General features: G+C 52.7%; 1 protein-coding gene across 2 annotated transcripts in view; it reads right to left on the reverse strand.

Moving 5' to 3' along the window:
• HECTD2 (HECT domain E3 ubiquitin protein ligase 2) overlaps nt 1–13,336 on the reverse strand; it is a 258,294-nt gene that overhangs the window by 190,707 nt on the left and 54,251 nt on the right. The gene's annotated exons all lie outside the window — the stretch shown is intronic.

Consider the following 13,336-nt stretch of genomic DNA (forward strand, 5'->3'; position numbering starts at 1 on the left):
TTACACAGTATCAAATTTAATGAGGGAACACCAGAGAACTTATGCAGAGCATGTTAAATGCACTTGCAATAATTTATTTATACCTGAAAATGTTTAATAACAAACAGAAAAATAGTTAAGTTCAATGCTTTAACATTTCACTACATTGGACTCTATTTATATTCAGAATGGTTATCATGGCAAACAACTAACACCTGCACCAGCTCATCCTCAGTAGAGATAAACAATGGAATCCCAAGCGTAAGCAACTCTTGTTCTTCAGTTTGTGCACAAGCCTGCCTGGGGAGAAAGTCCAGCTCTTGACACCACCTAGGAATCTGGAAGTCTAAGTTATGTCCTTGATATACCACCTAGAATAATTCCAAAAGACCTGCTCCAGCACCTGGCAGCTCTCTCTGGCCAAAGAGGCTCCCTGGGGAAGCACTCTTCCTGCTTATGATACCGTTGTCCTAAGGGATCTGGTGTAGCAATTAGTTAGCTGTAACTCCTATCTTCTCCTGTACAGAACCCCTCACTGTATCACCAGGGGTAGGGGGACCCCAAGAGAGACATTTAAGCACTTCATATCCCAGGAATAGGAAGAAGCGCAATCAACAGCCCATGGATGACTACAAAACTCTGCCAGACCATCAGAGTTAAAAGGTAAAGCCTGTGTTTCATTGCATTATTCTAAAACAGTAAATATATGCTAAAACAGTAATCTCCTATATAATAGCCCTGTGACTCTGTGCCTGCCATTCTAACGCTGGGCGGAGTCATAGAGCCCATCACATGTGCTGCGTCCTTCCTCCTGCTGCCTGTCCATCACCCCCTCGGCCATCAGCACTCTCCGATTCCCCGGCCGCGGCAACAACAACAACAACTGCTGCCTGTCTTACACCCCCTCGGCCATCAGCACACTTCGACTCCCCGGCCGCGGCGCCTGGCTGACGCACAACAACTGCCGCCGCCATACACGAGGGACGGCTGGTGCAGGAGGAGCTTTCGTAGCCCTCCCTGCACCGTGTACAGAGACCCGTCACCTCCTCCACACACGTGACGCTGCCTCCCACCATCGCCAGAGCCGATGCCCTTACTGCACACCACAGGGCATGCCCTGCCGCCTGAGACGGGGACACGGACAGCGCGCGTCATACTGAGAGTGACAGGTGCGCACTGGGGGCCAGGACAGAGATCTGCAACCCCAGATACCTAGGTATGTGGGGTCACGCTGTCAGCACTTCCACCACTGTCCACATCCACCAAGCCCCCCATACTTTACCTGTAACCCCTCCCTGCCGTCTCACCTCTCTGCATCCCCTCCCTGCCACCCCGCGTCTCCGTGTCCCCTCACTACCGCCCAGCGTCCCCTCACTGCCTCTCCGCATTCCCTCCCTGCTGCCCCGCATCTCCGCGTCCCCTCCCTGCCGCTCCGTGTCCCCTCACTGCCGCCCTGCCTCTCCGCGTCCCCTCCCTGCCGCCCCGCCTCTCCCCGTCCTCTCCCTGCCTCTCCGCGTCCCCTCCCTGCTGCCCCACGTCTCCGCGTCCCCTCCCTGCTGCCCCACCTCTCCCCATCCCCTCCCTGCCTCTCCGCATCCCCTCCCTGCCACTCCACGTCTCCGCGTCCCCTCCCCGCGCCTGCTCCCTGCCGTCCCGCCTCTCCGCGTCTCCTCCCTGCCACCCCGCGTCCCCTCACTGCCGCCCCGCCTCTCCGCATTCCCTCCCTGCCGCCCCGCCTCTCTGCGTCCCCTCCCTGCCGCTCCATGTCCCCTCCCTGCCGCCCCGCGTCACCTCCCTGCCGCCCCGCCTCTCCGCGTCCCCTCCCTGCTGCCCCACGTCTCTGCATCCCCTCCCTGCCGCCCCACCTCTCCCCGTCCCTTCCCTGCCTCTCCGCGTCCCCTCCCTGCCGCCCTACGTCTCCGCGTCCCCTCCCCGCGTCTCCTCCCTGCTGCCCCGCGTCCGCTCCCTGCCGTCCCGCCTCTCCGCGTCTCCTCCCTGCCACCCCGCGTCCCCTCCCTGCCACCCCGCCTCTGTGTCCCCTCCCTGCCGCCCTGCCTCTCCGCGTCTCCTCCCTGCCGCCCGGCGTCCCCTCCCTACCGCCCGTATCTCCGCATCCCCTCCCTGCTGCCCCGCGACTCCGCGTCCCCTCCCTGACGCCCGGCTCTCCGCATCCCCTCCCTGCCGCCCTGCCTCTCTTCTGTGTCCCCTCCCTGCCACCCCGCATCGGTGCCCCCCCCGCCGCTCCGCGCCGGTGCCCCCCCATGCCGCCCCGCTCCGGTGTGTCCCCCCCTGCTGCCCCGCGTCCACTCCCTGCGGCCCCGCCTCTCCGAGTCCCCTTCCTGCCGCCCCGACTCTCCCCGTCTCTCTGCGTCCCCTCCCTGCTGCCCCACGTCTCTACGTCCCCTACCTGCCACCCCGCCTCTCCGCGTCCCCTCCCTGCCACCCCAGCTCTCCGCATCCCCTCCCTGCCGCCCCGCGTCTCTTCTGTGTCCCCTCCCTGCCGCCCCGCGTCGGTGTGCCCCCCCTGCCGCCCTGCGTCGGTGTGCCCCCCCCCTGCTGCCCCGTGTCGGTGTGCCCCCCCTGCCGCCCCGTGCCGGTGTGTCCCCACCCTGCCGCCCCGCGCCCCCTCACTGCCGCCCAGCCTCTCTGCATTCCCTTCCTGCCACCCCGCGTCCCCTCCCTGCCGGGGCCTCTCTGCATCCCCTCCTTGCCGCCCCGCGTCTCCGCGTCCCCTCCCTGCCGCCCGCCTCTCCCCGTCCCCTCCCTGTCTCTCCGCATCCCCTCCCTGCTGCCCCACGTCTCCGCGTCCCCTCGTCTCCTCCCTGCCGCCGCGCGTCTCCTCCCTGCCGCCACGCGCCCGCTCCCTGCCGCCCCGCCTCTCCGCGTCTCCTCCCTGCCGCCCCGCGTCTCCGCGTCCCCTCCCTGCCGCCCCGTATCTCCGCGTCCCCTCCTGCCGCCCCGCGTCTCTTCTGTGTCCCCTCCCTGCCGCCCCGCGTCGCTGTGTCCCTCCCCCTGCCTCCCCGCGTCGGTGTGCCTCCCCCCTGCCTCCTCGCGTCGGTGCCCCCCCCCCCCGCCTCCCTGAATTGGTCTGTCCCCCCCTGCCTCCCCATTCGGTGTGTCCCCCCCTGCCTCCCCCCTCTGTATCCCCTCCCTACTACCCTCCTCGGTGTGTGTGTGTCCCCTGCCTCCCCGCGTCGGTGTGTCCCCCCACTGCCGCCCCGCGACGCTGTGTCCCCCCCCTGCCGCCCCGCGACACTGTGTCCCCCCCTTTAGCCCTGCCTCGGTGTCCCCCCCTCCTATCGCCCCGCCTCGGTATGTGTCCCCCCCCTACCGCCCGCCTCTCTGTATCCCCTCCCGTACCGCCCGGCCTCTCTGTATACCCTCACTACCGCCCCGCCTCTCTCTATCCCCTCCCTACCACCCCGCCTCTCTGTATCCCCTCCCTACTGCCCTCCTCTCCATATCCCCTCCCTGCCTGCTTTCCCGCGTCTCCGTATCCCCTCCCTACCGCCCTGCGTCTCAGCATCCACGGCATGCGTCGGTGTGTCCCCTTACTACCGCCCTGCGTCGGTGTGTCCCCTTCCTATCGCCCTGCCGCCCCGCGTATCTGTATCCCCGCCCTGCCTCTGTTGGTCCCCGCCTTGCGTGTCCTGTCCCCTCCCTACCGCCCTGCGTCTGTGTGTCCCCGCCCTGCCTCTGTTGGTCCCCGCCCTGCGTGTCCTGTCCCTTCCCTACCTCCCTGCATCTCTGTGTCCCCTTCCTACCACCCTACGTCTATGTGTCCCCTTCCTACCGCCCTGCGTCTATGTGTCCCCTTCCTACTGCCCTGCGTCTCTGTGTCCCCTCCCTACCGCCCTGCGTCTCTGTGTCCCCTCCCTACCGCCCTGCGTCTGTGTGTCCCCGCCCTGCCTCTGTCCCCGCCCTGCGTGTCTGTGTCCCCATCCTACCGCCCTGCGTGTCTGTGTCCCCTCCCTACCGCCCTGCGTCTCTGTATCCGCTCCCTACCGCCCCCCCATCCCTCCACCCGCAGCATCTACAGACTCCCTGCCTCATCCGCGGTCCCCCCCGCACCCGCTACATTCTACACATTGTGCCCTGCAGGCGCTGGTCACACCATCGCAAGGGCCTACGCCCCCTTCACCATCGGACGCCCTTTCCTCCTCCAATACTTAACCACTACTAAAACTAGCAACGCAGGTAATACTCCATATAATACAAATATTGAACCCCAGAAAGGCGTGCAGGGGCTAAGGGGCGTAGCCCCTTCCGACGGTGTGAAGAGCGCCCGTAGGGCGCGATGAAGCACCTAGTATTCTATATATATCTCATGCCACACTTTTTTCACAGTACCCGGCAACCAGCACCGGGGTGAAGACAATAGTTACATTTTAATATTTTTTGTGTGTAACAGTGACCCAGCTGATAGTTTCTGTTTTAAGCTCTGTCTCTTAGAAGGCACTATTGTATTGCAACTCGCAACTTTACACTCCCTGCTGCAGTGCTTCACATCACAGTTGCATAAAAATGACATTTCATTTGAATTTATATGATAGATAGACAGATACATTTGTGTTCAATATTTTAACACTAACCCAAGGCATTGCTACTGGGGTTAACCATTCTTCGGCTGCAGCTCATTATAAGCTGGCTGTCATTATAAAATACGCAGGGAGTGAAGTGAACCCAGCCACAAGAACTAACACAAATCTTTATTGCCCACAAATGCAGATGTCATGTGATGCAAATGTTTGATACATATCGTAAGTATATTTCCTGTTGGCAAAGTTTCAAATAAGGAGATTTATGGTAAGAACTTATCTTTGTTAAATCTCTTTCTGCGAGGTACACTGGGTTCCACAGGGACAACATCGGAGTGTAGAGCTGGATCTTGATCCGAGGCACCAACAGGCTAAAAGCTTTGACTGTTCCCAGAATGACTAGCACCGCCTCCTCTATAACCCCGCCTCCATGCACAGGAGCTCAGTTTTGTTAACCAGTCCAATGCAGTAGCAGGTAAAAGAGACGACAACCGTTAGTAGCCACATACACTACATTCTCACGACAGGAGAAGGTACCAGCGGCTAATGCCATACAAACCCAAAGAAGCTAAGTGCGTCAGGGTGGGCGCCCTGTGGAACCCAGTGTACCACGCAGAAAGAGATTTAACAAAGGTAAGTTCTTACCATAAATCTCCTTTTCTGCAGCGGGGCACACTGGGGTTCCACAGGGATAACATAGGGGATGTCCTAAAGTAGTTCCTCATTGGAGGGGACGCACTGTAGCGGGCACAAGAACCCGGCGTCCAAAGGAGGCATCCTGGGAGGCGGAAGTATCGAAGGAATAGAACCTTATGAACGTGTAAACTGAGGACCACGTAGCCGCCTTGCACAATTGTTTAAGGGTCGCACCACGGCGGGTCACCCAAGAAGGTCCAACAGACCGAGTAGAATGGGCTTTGATGGTAGCAAGAGCTGGAAGGCTAGCCTGTACATAAAAGCATGTGTAATCACCATTCTAATCCATCTTGCCAAGGTCTGTTTATTAGCAGGCCAGCCACGTTTGTGAAAACCAAAAAGGACAAAGAGGGAATCAGTTCTTCTAAGAAAAGCTGTCCTCTTCACATAAATACGGAGAGCCCGTACCACATCCAAAGACCGCTCTTTTCAGGGCTGCTCAGCGCAGCCCTGCCTGTTAGCTGCCTGCACTGCAGGCACCAACTTACAAACTGAGCTCCTGTGCACGGAGGCGGGGTTATAGAGGAGGCGGCGCTAAGCATCCTTGGAACAGTCAAAGGTTTTAGCCTGTTGGTGCCTCGGATCAAGATCCAACTCTACAACTCGATGTTATCCCTGTGGAACCACAGCGTACCCCGCTGCAGAAAAATGTATATATTATCATGACTGATGCATTATTCACATCTTTCCAAACTGTGATCTGCCAGTGACTGAATTATATAGGCAGTGACATTCTGAGCATTCACGCAGTGACATCTGTAATTATAGCTGCATCCATCAGCATTATGCAGAAACTAATATGACCGGAGTTTAAGCACAACTTGGCCAAGGCTAGTAAAAACAGATAAATGATTGGGCACAGCACATTCACATTGTTGAAAGACATGTACTTGCGAAGACCATGAAGGTTTCCTTCTAGAACGGTGTAGGAATGGATATCTAAGGTAGGGTTGCTATAATATCCTATTAATTAGGGACAGCACCATAGTATGGCAGTCATGCGATCTGTGCTGCCACCTCCCCCACCCCCCATCACCCCAAATTCCCCTTCTGCCCAATGTCCCCGAGTGCTCCACCGTGGCCAGCCTTAACCAGCACCCAAAATGCTTGGTGGGAGGATGAGACCATTCGGGGGACGCTGCACAGCTCTGTAGGAGATGCAGGAGCTGGGACATGGAACAGGGCACACAGCGGCCGTCCGGTGAGTAGGACAGATCTCACCCCCAAACCATCCGGCATACTCCATGGGAGAAATTGCACCTTTTAGTTCATAGCTCCTGAGTTGGTGGTAACTTTTTAAAAGTAGTTATTTAAATGTAAAAATGACAGCATATAGTGCAGTGCCTCTGGGACACCCCTCCAACTGAATAAGAATTAATTTAAAGGTGTAGTAGTGATGCAACTAAGATGCATATTTACAGAAAATGACACTCGGTGCACCTCAGTTGCGAAATCTGTGGCACACCAAACGGGACTATTTGTTGCAATTTGAGCAAAGGTGTATGTGGATACATCTGTATGCGTGAATTATTAACGCAGCTAAGTGAATATGCTCCTAATAATCCTGGACACGTTTTAGATGTATAAAGGAAGAGAACTTTATGATATGAAATGTGTCAAGGTTTAGCCACACTTCTGCTAGTCTTGGAACATTGTTTGCAGAGATTTTCTGGTATGCGGCCATCAACAATGAACCTGGATTGTATGCATTGGGAGTCATCATTGCACCATGACCATCTCTGTAAGGACATTCCTGACTTATTCAACACTGCAACACTGACAATAACAGAAGGACACCTTGTGTCATTTGACTAATTACTTCTTTGCATTCCTTATCTTTAACTTTCTACCTATCCAGTGATATTACCAGCAGTGGCTGTAGCGCCGACCCCACAGTGCATATGTGCTGGCTGGTTATCCCGGGACCGGCAGTGCTGTGTGTATTAAGCTGGCTGGCATCCGGGACTCAGCATTAGATTTCACTCTCCTTCTAAGACTGCTCTCAGACTCCCGTGGAACTAGCCAACTGGAGTCTGGGGGAAGGCTTACAAGGAGAGCGAGGTTGAATGGTGAGCCTGGGGCTTAATACATACAGCACTGCCAAACCCTGGGATAACAAGCCAGTACATATATACATACAGCATAACATGTATGTGTGCTGAGCAAACTCCCCTCACCTTCTGCCCTGTGTGGTCGGTGCAGCAGCTACCGCTGGATATTACACTCTATACTGAACGGCTAATAGGTAGTGATGAGCGGGTTCGGTTTCTCGGAAACCGAACCCCCCCGAACTTCACCCTTTTTACATGGGTCCGAGCCATACTCGGATTCTCCCGTATGGCTCGGTTAACCCGAGCGCGCCCGAACGTCATCATCCCGCTGTCGGATTCTCGCGAGATTCGGATTCTATATAAGCAGCCGCGCATCGCCACCATTTTCACTCGTGCATTGGAAATGTTAGGGAGAGGACGTGGCTGGCGTCCTCTCCCTTATTGTTGAACTTGATTGTGCACTATTGCTTAATTGTGGGGAGGGCTGGGGAGCAGCTGTATAATATAGGAGGAGTACAGTGCAGAGTTTTGCTGATCAGTGACCACCAGTTATCCGTTCTCTGCCTGAAAAAAACGCTCCATATCTGTGCTCAGTGTGCTGCATATATCTGTGCTCACACTGCTTAATTGTGGGGACTGGGGAGCAGCTGTATTATATAGCAGGAGTACAGTGCAGAGTTTTGCTGACAGTGACCACCAGTATACGTTGTCTGCCTGAAAAACACTCCATATCTGTGCTCAGTGTGCTGCTTTATTGTGGGGACTGGGGACCATCAGTATAATATTATATAGGAGGAGTACAGTGCAGAGTTTTGCTGACCAGTGACCACCAGTATATAATATATAGCATTACGGTACAGTAGGCCACTGCTGTACCTACCTCTGTGTCGTCATTAAGTATACTATCCATCTAGATTCTATACCTGTGGTGCATTTCAGTTGTGCAGTTTGCTGACACAGTAACCACCAGTATATATAGCAGTATGGTACGGAAGGCCACTGCTGTACCTACCTCTGTGTCGTCATTAAGTATACTATCCATCTACATTCTATACCTGTGGTGCATTTCAGTTTTGCAGTTTGCTGACACAGTGACCACCAGTATACTATATATAGCAGTACGGTACGGAAGGCCACTGCTGTACCTACCTCTGTGTCGTCATTAAGTATACTATCCATCTACATTCTATACCTGTGGTGCATTTTAGTTTTGCAGTTTGCTGACACAGTGACCACCAGTATACTATATATAGCAGTACGGTACGGAAGGCCACTGCTGTACCTACCTCTGTGTCGTCATTAAGTATACTATCCATCTACATTCTATACCTGTGGTGCATTTTAGTTTTGCAGTTTGCTGACACAGTGACCACCAGTATACTATATATAGCAGTACGGAAGGCCACTGCTGTACCTACCTCTGTGTCGTCATTAAGTATACTATCCATCTACATTCTATAACTGTGGTGCATTTTAGTTTTGCAGTTTGCTGACACAGTGACCACCAGTATACTATATATAGCAGTATGGTACGGAAGGCCACTGCTGTACCTACCTGTGTCGTCATTAAGTATACTATCCATCTACATTCTATACCTGTGGTGCATTTTAGTTTTGCAGTTTGCTGACACAGTGACCACCAGTATACTATATATAGCAGTACGGAAGGCCACTGCTGTACCTACCTCTGTGTCGTCATTAAGTATACTATCCATCTACATTCTATACCTGTGGTGCATTTTAGTTTTGCAGTTTGCTGACACAGTGACCACCAGTATACTATATATAGCAGTACGGAAGGCCACTGCTGTACCTACCTCTGTGTCGCTATTAAGTATACTATCCATCTACAGTCTATACCTGTGGTGCATTTTAGTTTTGCAGTTTGCTGACACAGTGACCACCAGTATACTATATATAGCAGTACGGTACGGAAGGCCACTGCTGTACCTACTTCTGTGTCGTCATTAAGTATACTATTCATCTACATTCTATACCTGTGGTGCATTTTAGTTTTGCAGTTTTCTGACACAGTGACCACCAGTATACTATATATAGCAGTACGGTACGGAAGGCCACTGCTGTACCTACCTCCGTGTCGTCATTAAGTATACTATCCATCTACATTCTATACCTGTGGTGCATTTTAGTTTTGCAGATTGCTGACAGTGACCACCAGTATATATAGCAGTACGGTACGGAAGGCCACTGCTCTACCTACCTCTGTGTCGTCAAGTATACTATCCATCCATACCTGTGGTGCATTTCAGTTGTGCGCAGTATATATAGTAGTAGGCCATTGCTATTGATAGTTACTGGCATATAATTCCACACATTAAAAAATGGAGAACAAAAATGTGGAGGTTAAAATAGGGAAAGATCAAGATCCACTTCCACCTCGTGCTGAAGCTGCTGCCACTAGTCATGGCCGAGACGATGAAATGCCATCAACGTCGTCTGCCAAGGCCGATGCCCAATGTCATAGTAGAGAGCATGTAAAATCCAAAAAACAAAAGTTCAGTAAAATGACCCAAAAATCAAAATTAAAAGCGTCTGAGGAGAAGCGTAAACTTGCCAATATGCCATTAAGACACGGAGTGGCAAGGGACGGCTGAGGCCCTGGCCTATGTTCATGGCTAGTGGTTCAGCTTCACATGAGGATGGAAGCACTCATCCTCTCGCTAGAAAAATGAAAAGACTTAAGCTGGCAAAAGCACAGCAAAGAACTGTGCGTTCTTCTAAATCACAAATACCCAAGGAGAGTCCAATTGTGTCGGTTGCAATACCTGACCTTCCCAACACTGGACGGGAAGAGCTTGCGCCTTCCACTATTTGCACGCCCCCTGCAAGTGCTGGAAGGAGCACCCGCAGTCCAGTTCCTGATAGTCAAATTGAAGATGTCACTGTTGAAGTACACCAGGATGAGGATATGGGTGTTGCTGGTGCTGGGGAGGAAATTGACAAGGAGGATTCTGATGGTGAGGTGGTTTGTTTAAGTCAGGCACCCGGGGAGACACCTGTTGTCCGTGGGACGAATATGGCCATTGACATGCCTGGTCAAAATACAAAAAAAATCAGCTCTTCGGTGTGGAATTATTTCAACACAAATGCGGACAACAGGTGTCAAGCCGTGTGTTGCCTTTGTCAAGCTGTAATAAGTAGGGGTAAGGACGTTAACCACCTCGGAACATCCTCCCTTATACGTCACCTGCAGCGCATTCATAATAAGTCAGTGACAAGTTCAAAAACTTTGGGTGACAGCGGAAGCAGTCCACTGACCATTAATCCCTTCCTCTTGTAACCAAGCTCCTACAAACCACACCACCAACTCCCTCAGTGTCAATTTCCTCCTTACCCAGGAAAGCCAATAGTCCTGCAGGCCATGTCATTGGCAAGTCTGACGAGTCCTCTCCTGCCTGGGATTCCTCCGATGCATCCTTGAGTGTAACGCCTACTGCTGCTGGTGCTGCTGTTGTAGCTGCTGGGAGTCGATCGTCATCCCAGAGGGGAAGTCGGAAGACCACTTGTACTACTTCCAGTAAGCAATTGACTGTCCAACAGTCCTTTGCGAGGAAGATGAAATATCACAGCAGCCATCCTGCTGCAAAGCAGATAACTCAGGCCTTGGCAGCCTGGGCGGTGAGAAACGTGGTTCCGGTATCCACCGTTAATTCAGAGGCAACTAGAGACTTGATTGAGGTACTGTGTCCCCGGTACCAAATACCATCTAGGTTCCATTTCTCTAGGCAGGCGATACCGAAAATGTACACAGACCTCAGAAAAAGACTCACCAGTGTCCTAAAAAATGCAGTTGTACCCAATGTCCACTTAACCACGGACATGTGGACAAGTGGAGCAGGGCAGACTCAGGACTATATGACTGTGACAGCCCACTGGGTAGATGTATTGCCTCCCGCAGCAAGAACAGCAGCGGCGGCACCAGTAGCAGCATCTCGCAAACGCCAACTCGTTCCTAGGCAGGCTACGCTTTGTATCACCGCTTTCCAGAAGAGGCACACAGCTGACAACCTCTTACGGAAACTGAGGAAGATCATCGCAGAATGGCTTACCCCAATTGGACTCTCCTGGGGATTTGTGACATCGGACAACGCCGGCAATATTGTGCGTGCATTACATCTGGGCAAATTCCAGCACGTCCCATGTTTTGCACATACATTGAATTTGGTGGTGCAGAATTATTTAAAAAACGACAGGGGCGTGCAAGAGATGCTGTCGGTGGCCCGAAGAATTGCGGGCCACTTTCGGCATTCAGCCACCGCGTACAGAAGACTGGAGCACCACCAAACATTCCTGAACCTGCCCTGCCATCATCTAAAGCAAGAGGTGGTAACGAGGTGGAATTCAACCCTCTATATGCTTCAGAGGATGGAGGAGCAGCAAAAGGCCATTTAAGCCTATACATCTGCCCATGATATAGGCAAAGGAGGGGGAATGCACCTGACTCAAGCGCAGTGGAGAATGATTTCAACGTTGTGCAAGGTTCTGCAACCCTTTGAACTTGCCACACGTGAAGTCAGTTCAGACACTGCCAGCCTGAGTCAGGTCATTCCACTCATCAGGCTTTTGCAGAAGAAGCTGGAGACATTGAAGGAGGAGCTAAAACAGAGCGATTCCGCTAGGCATGTGGGACTTGTGGATGGAGCCCTTAATTCGCTTAACCAGGATTCACGGGTGGTCAATCTGTTGAAATCAGAGTACTACATTTTGGCCACCGTGCTCGATCCTAGATTTAAAACCTACGTTGTATCTCTCTTTCCGGCAGACACAAGTCTGCAGAGGTTCAAAGACCTGCTGGTGAGAAAATTGTCAAGTCAAGCGGAACATGACCCGTCAACATCTCCTCCTTCACATTCTCCCGCAACTGGGGGTGCGAGGAAAAGGCTAAGAATTCCGAGCCCACCCGCTAACGGTGATGCAGGGCAGTCTGAAGCGAGTGCTGACATCTGGTCCGGACTGAAGGACCTGCCAACGATTACTGACATGTCGTCTACTGTCACTTCATATGATTCTCTCACCATTGAAAGAATGGTGGAGGATTATATGAGTGACCGCATCCAAGTAGGCACGTCAGACAGTCCGTACGTATACTGGCAGGAAAAAGAGGCAATTTGGAGGCCCTTGCACAAACTGGCTTTATTCTACCTAAGTTGCCCTCCCTCCAGTGTGTACTCCGAAAGAGTGTTTAGTGCAGCCACTCACCTTGTCAGCAATCGGCGTACGAGGTTACTTCCAGAAAATGTGGAGAAGATGATGTTCATCAAAATGAATTATAATCAATTCCTCCGTGGAGACATTCACCAGCAGCAATTGCCTCCACAAAGTACACAGGGACCTGAGATGGTGGATTCCAGTGGGGACGAATTAATAATCTGTGAGGAGGGGGATGTACACAGTGAAAGGGGTGAGGAATCGGAGGATGATGATGAGGTGGACATCTTGCCTCTGTAGAGCCAGTTTGTGCAAGGAGAGATTGATTGCTTCTTTTTTTGGTGGGGGCCCAAACCAACCAGTCATTTCAGTCACAGTCGTGTGGCAGACCCTGTCGCTGAAATGATGGGTTCGTTAAAGTGTGCATGTCCTGTTTATACAACATAAGGGTGGGTGGGAGGGCACAAGGACAATTCCATCTTGCACCTCTTTTTTCTTTAATTTTTCTTTGCATCATGTGCTGTTTGGGGACAATTTTTTTGAAGTGCCATCCTGCCTGACACTGCAGTGCCACTCCTAGATGGGCCAGGTGTTTGTGTCGGCCACTTGTGTCGCTTAGCTTAGTCACACAGCGACCTTGGTGCGCCTCTTTTTTTCTTTGCATCATGTGCTGTTTGGGGACAATTTTTTTGAAGTGCCATCCTGCCTGACACTGCAGTGCCACTCCTAGATGGGCCAGGTGTTTGTGTCGGCCACTTGTGTCGCTTAGCTTAGCCATCCAGCGACCTCGGTGCAAATTTTAGGACTAAAAATAATATTGTGAGGTGTGAGGTGTTCAGAATAGACTGGAAATGAGTGGAAATTATGGTTATTGAGGTTAATAAAACTATGGGATCAAAATGA

Source organism: Pseudophryne corroboree, chromosome 3 (assembly GCF_028390025.1).
Source record: "Pseudophryne corroboree isolate aPseCor3 chromosome 3, aPseCor3.hap2, whole genome shotgun sequence".
Lineage (NCBI taxonomy): Eukaryota > Metazoa > Chordata > Amphibia > Anura > Myobatrachidae > Pseudophryne > Pseudophryne corroboree.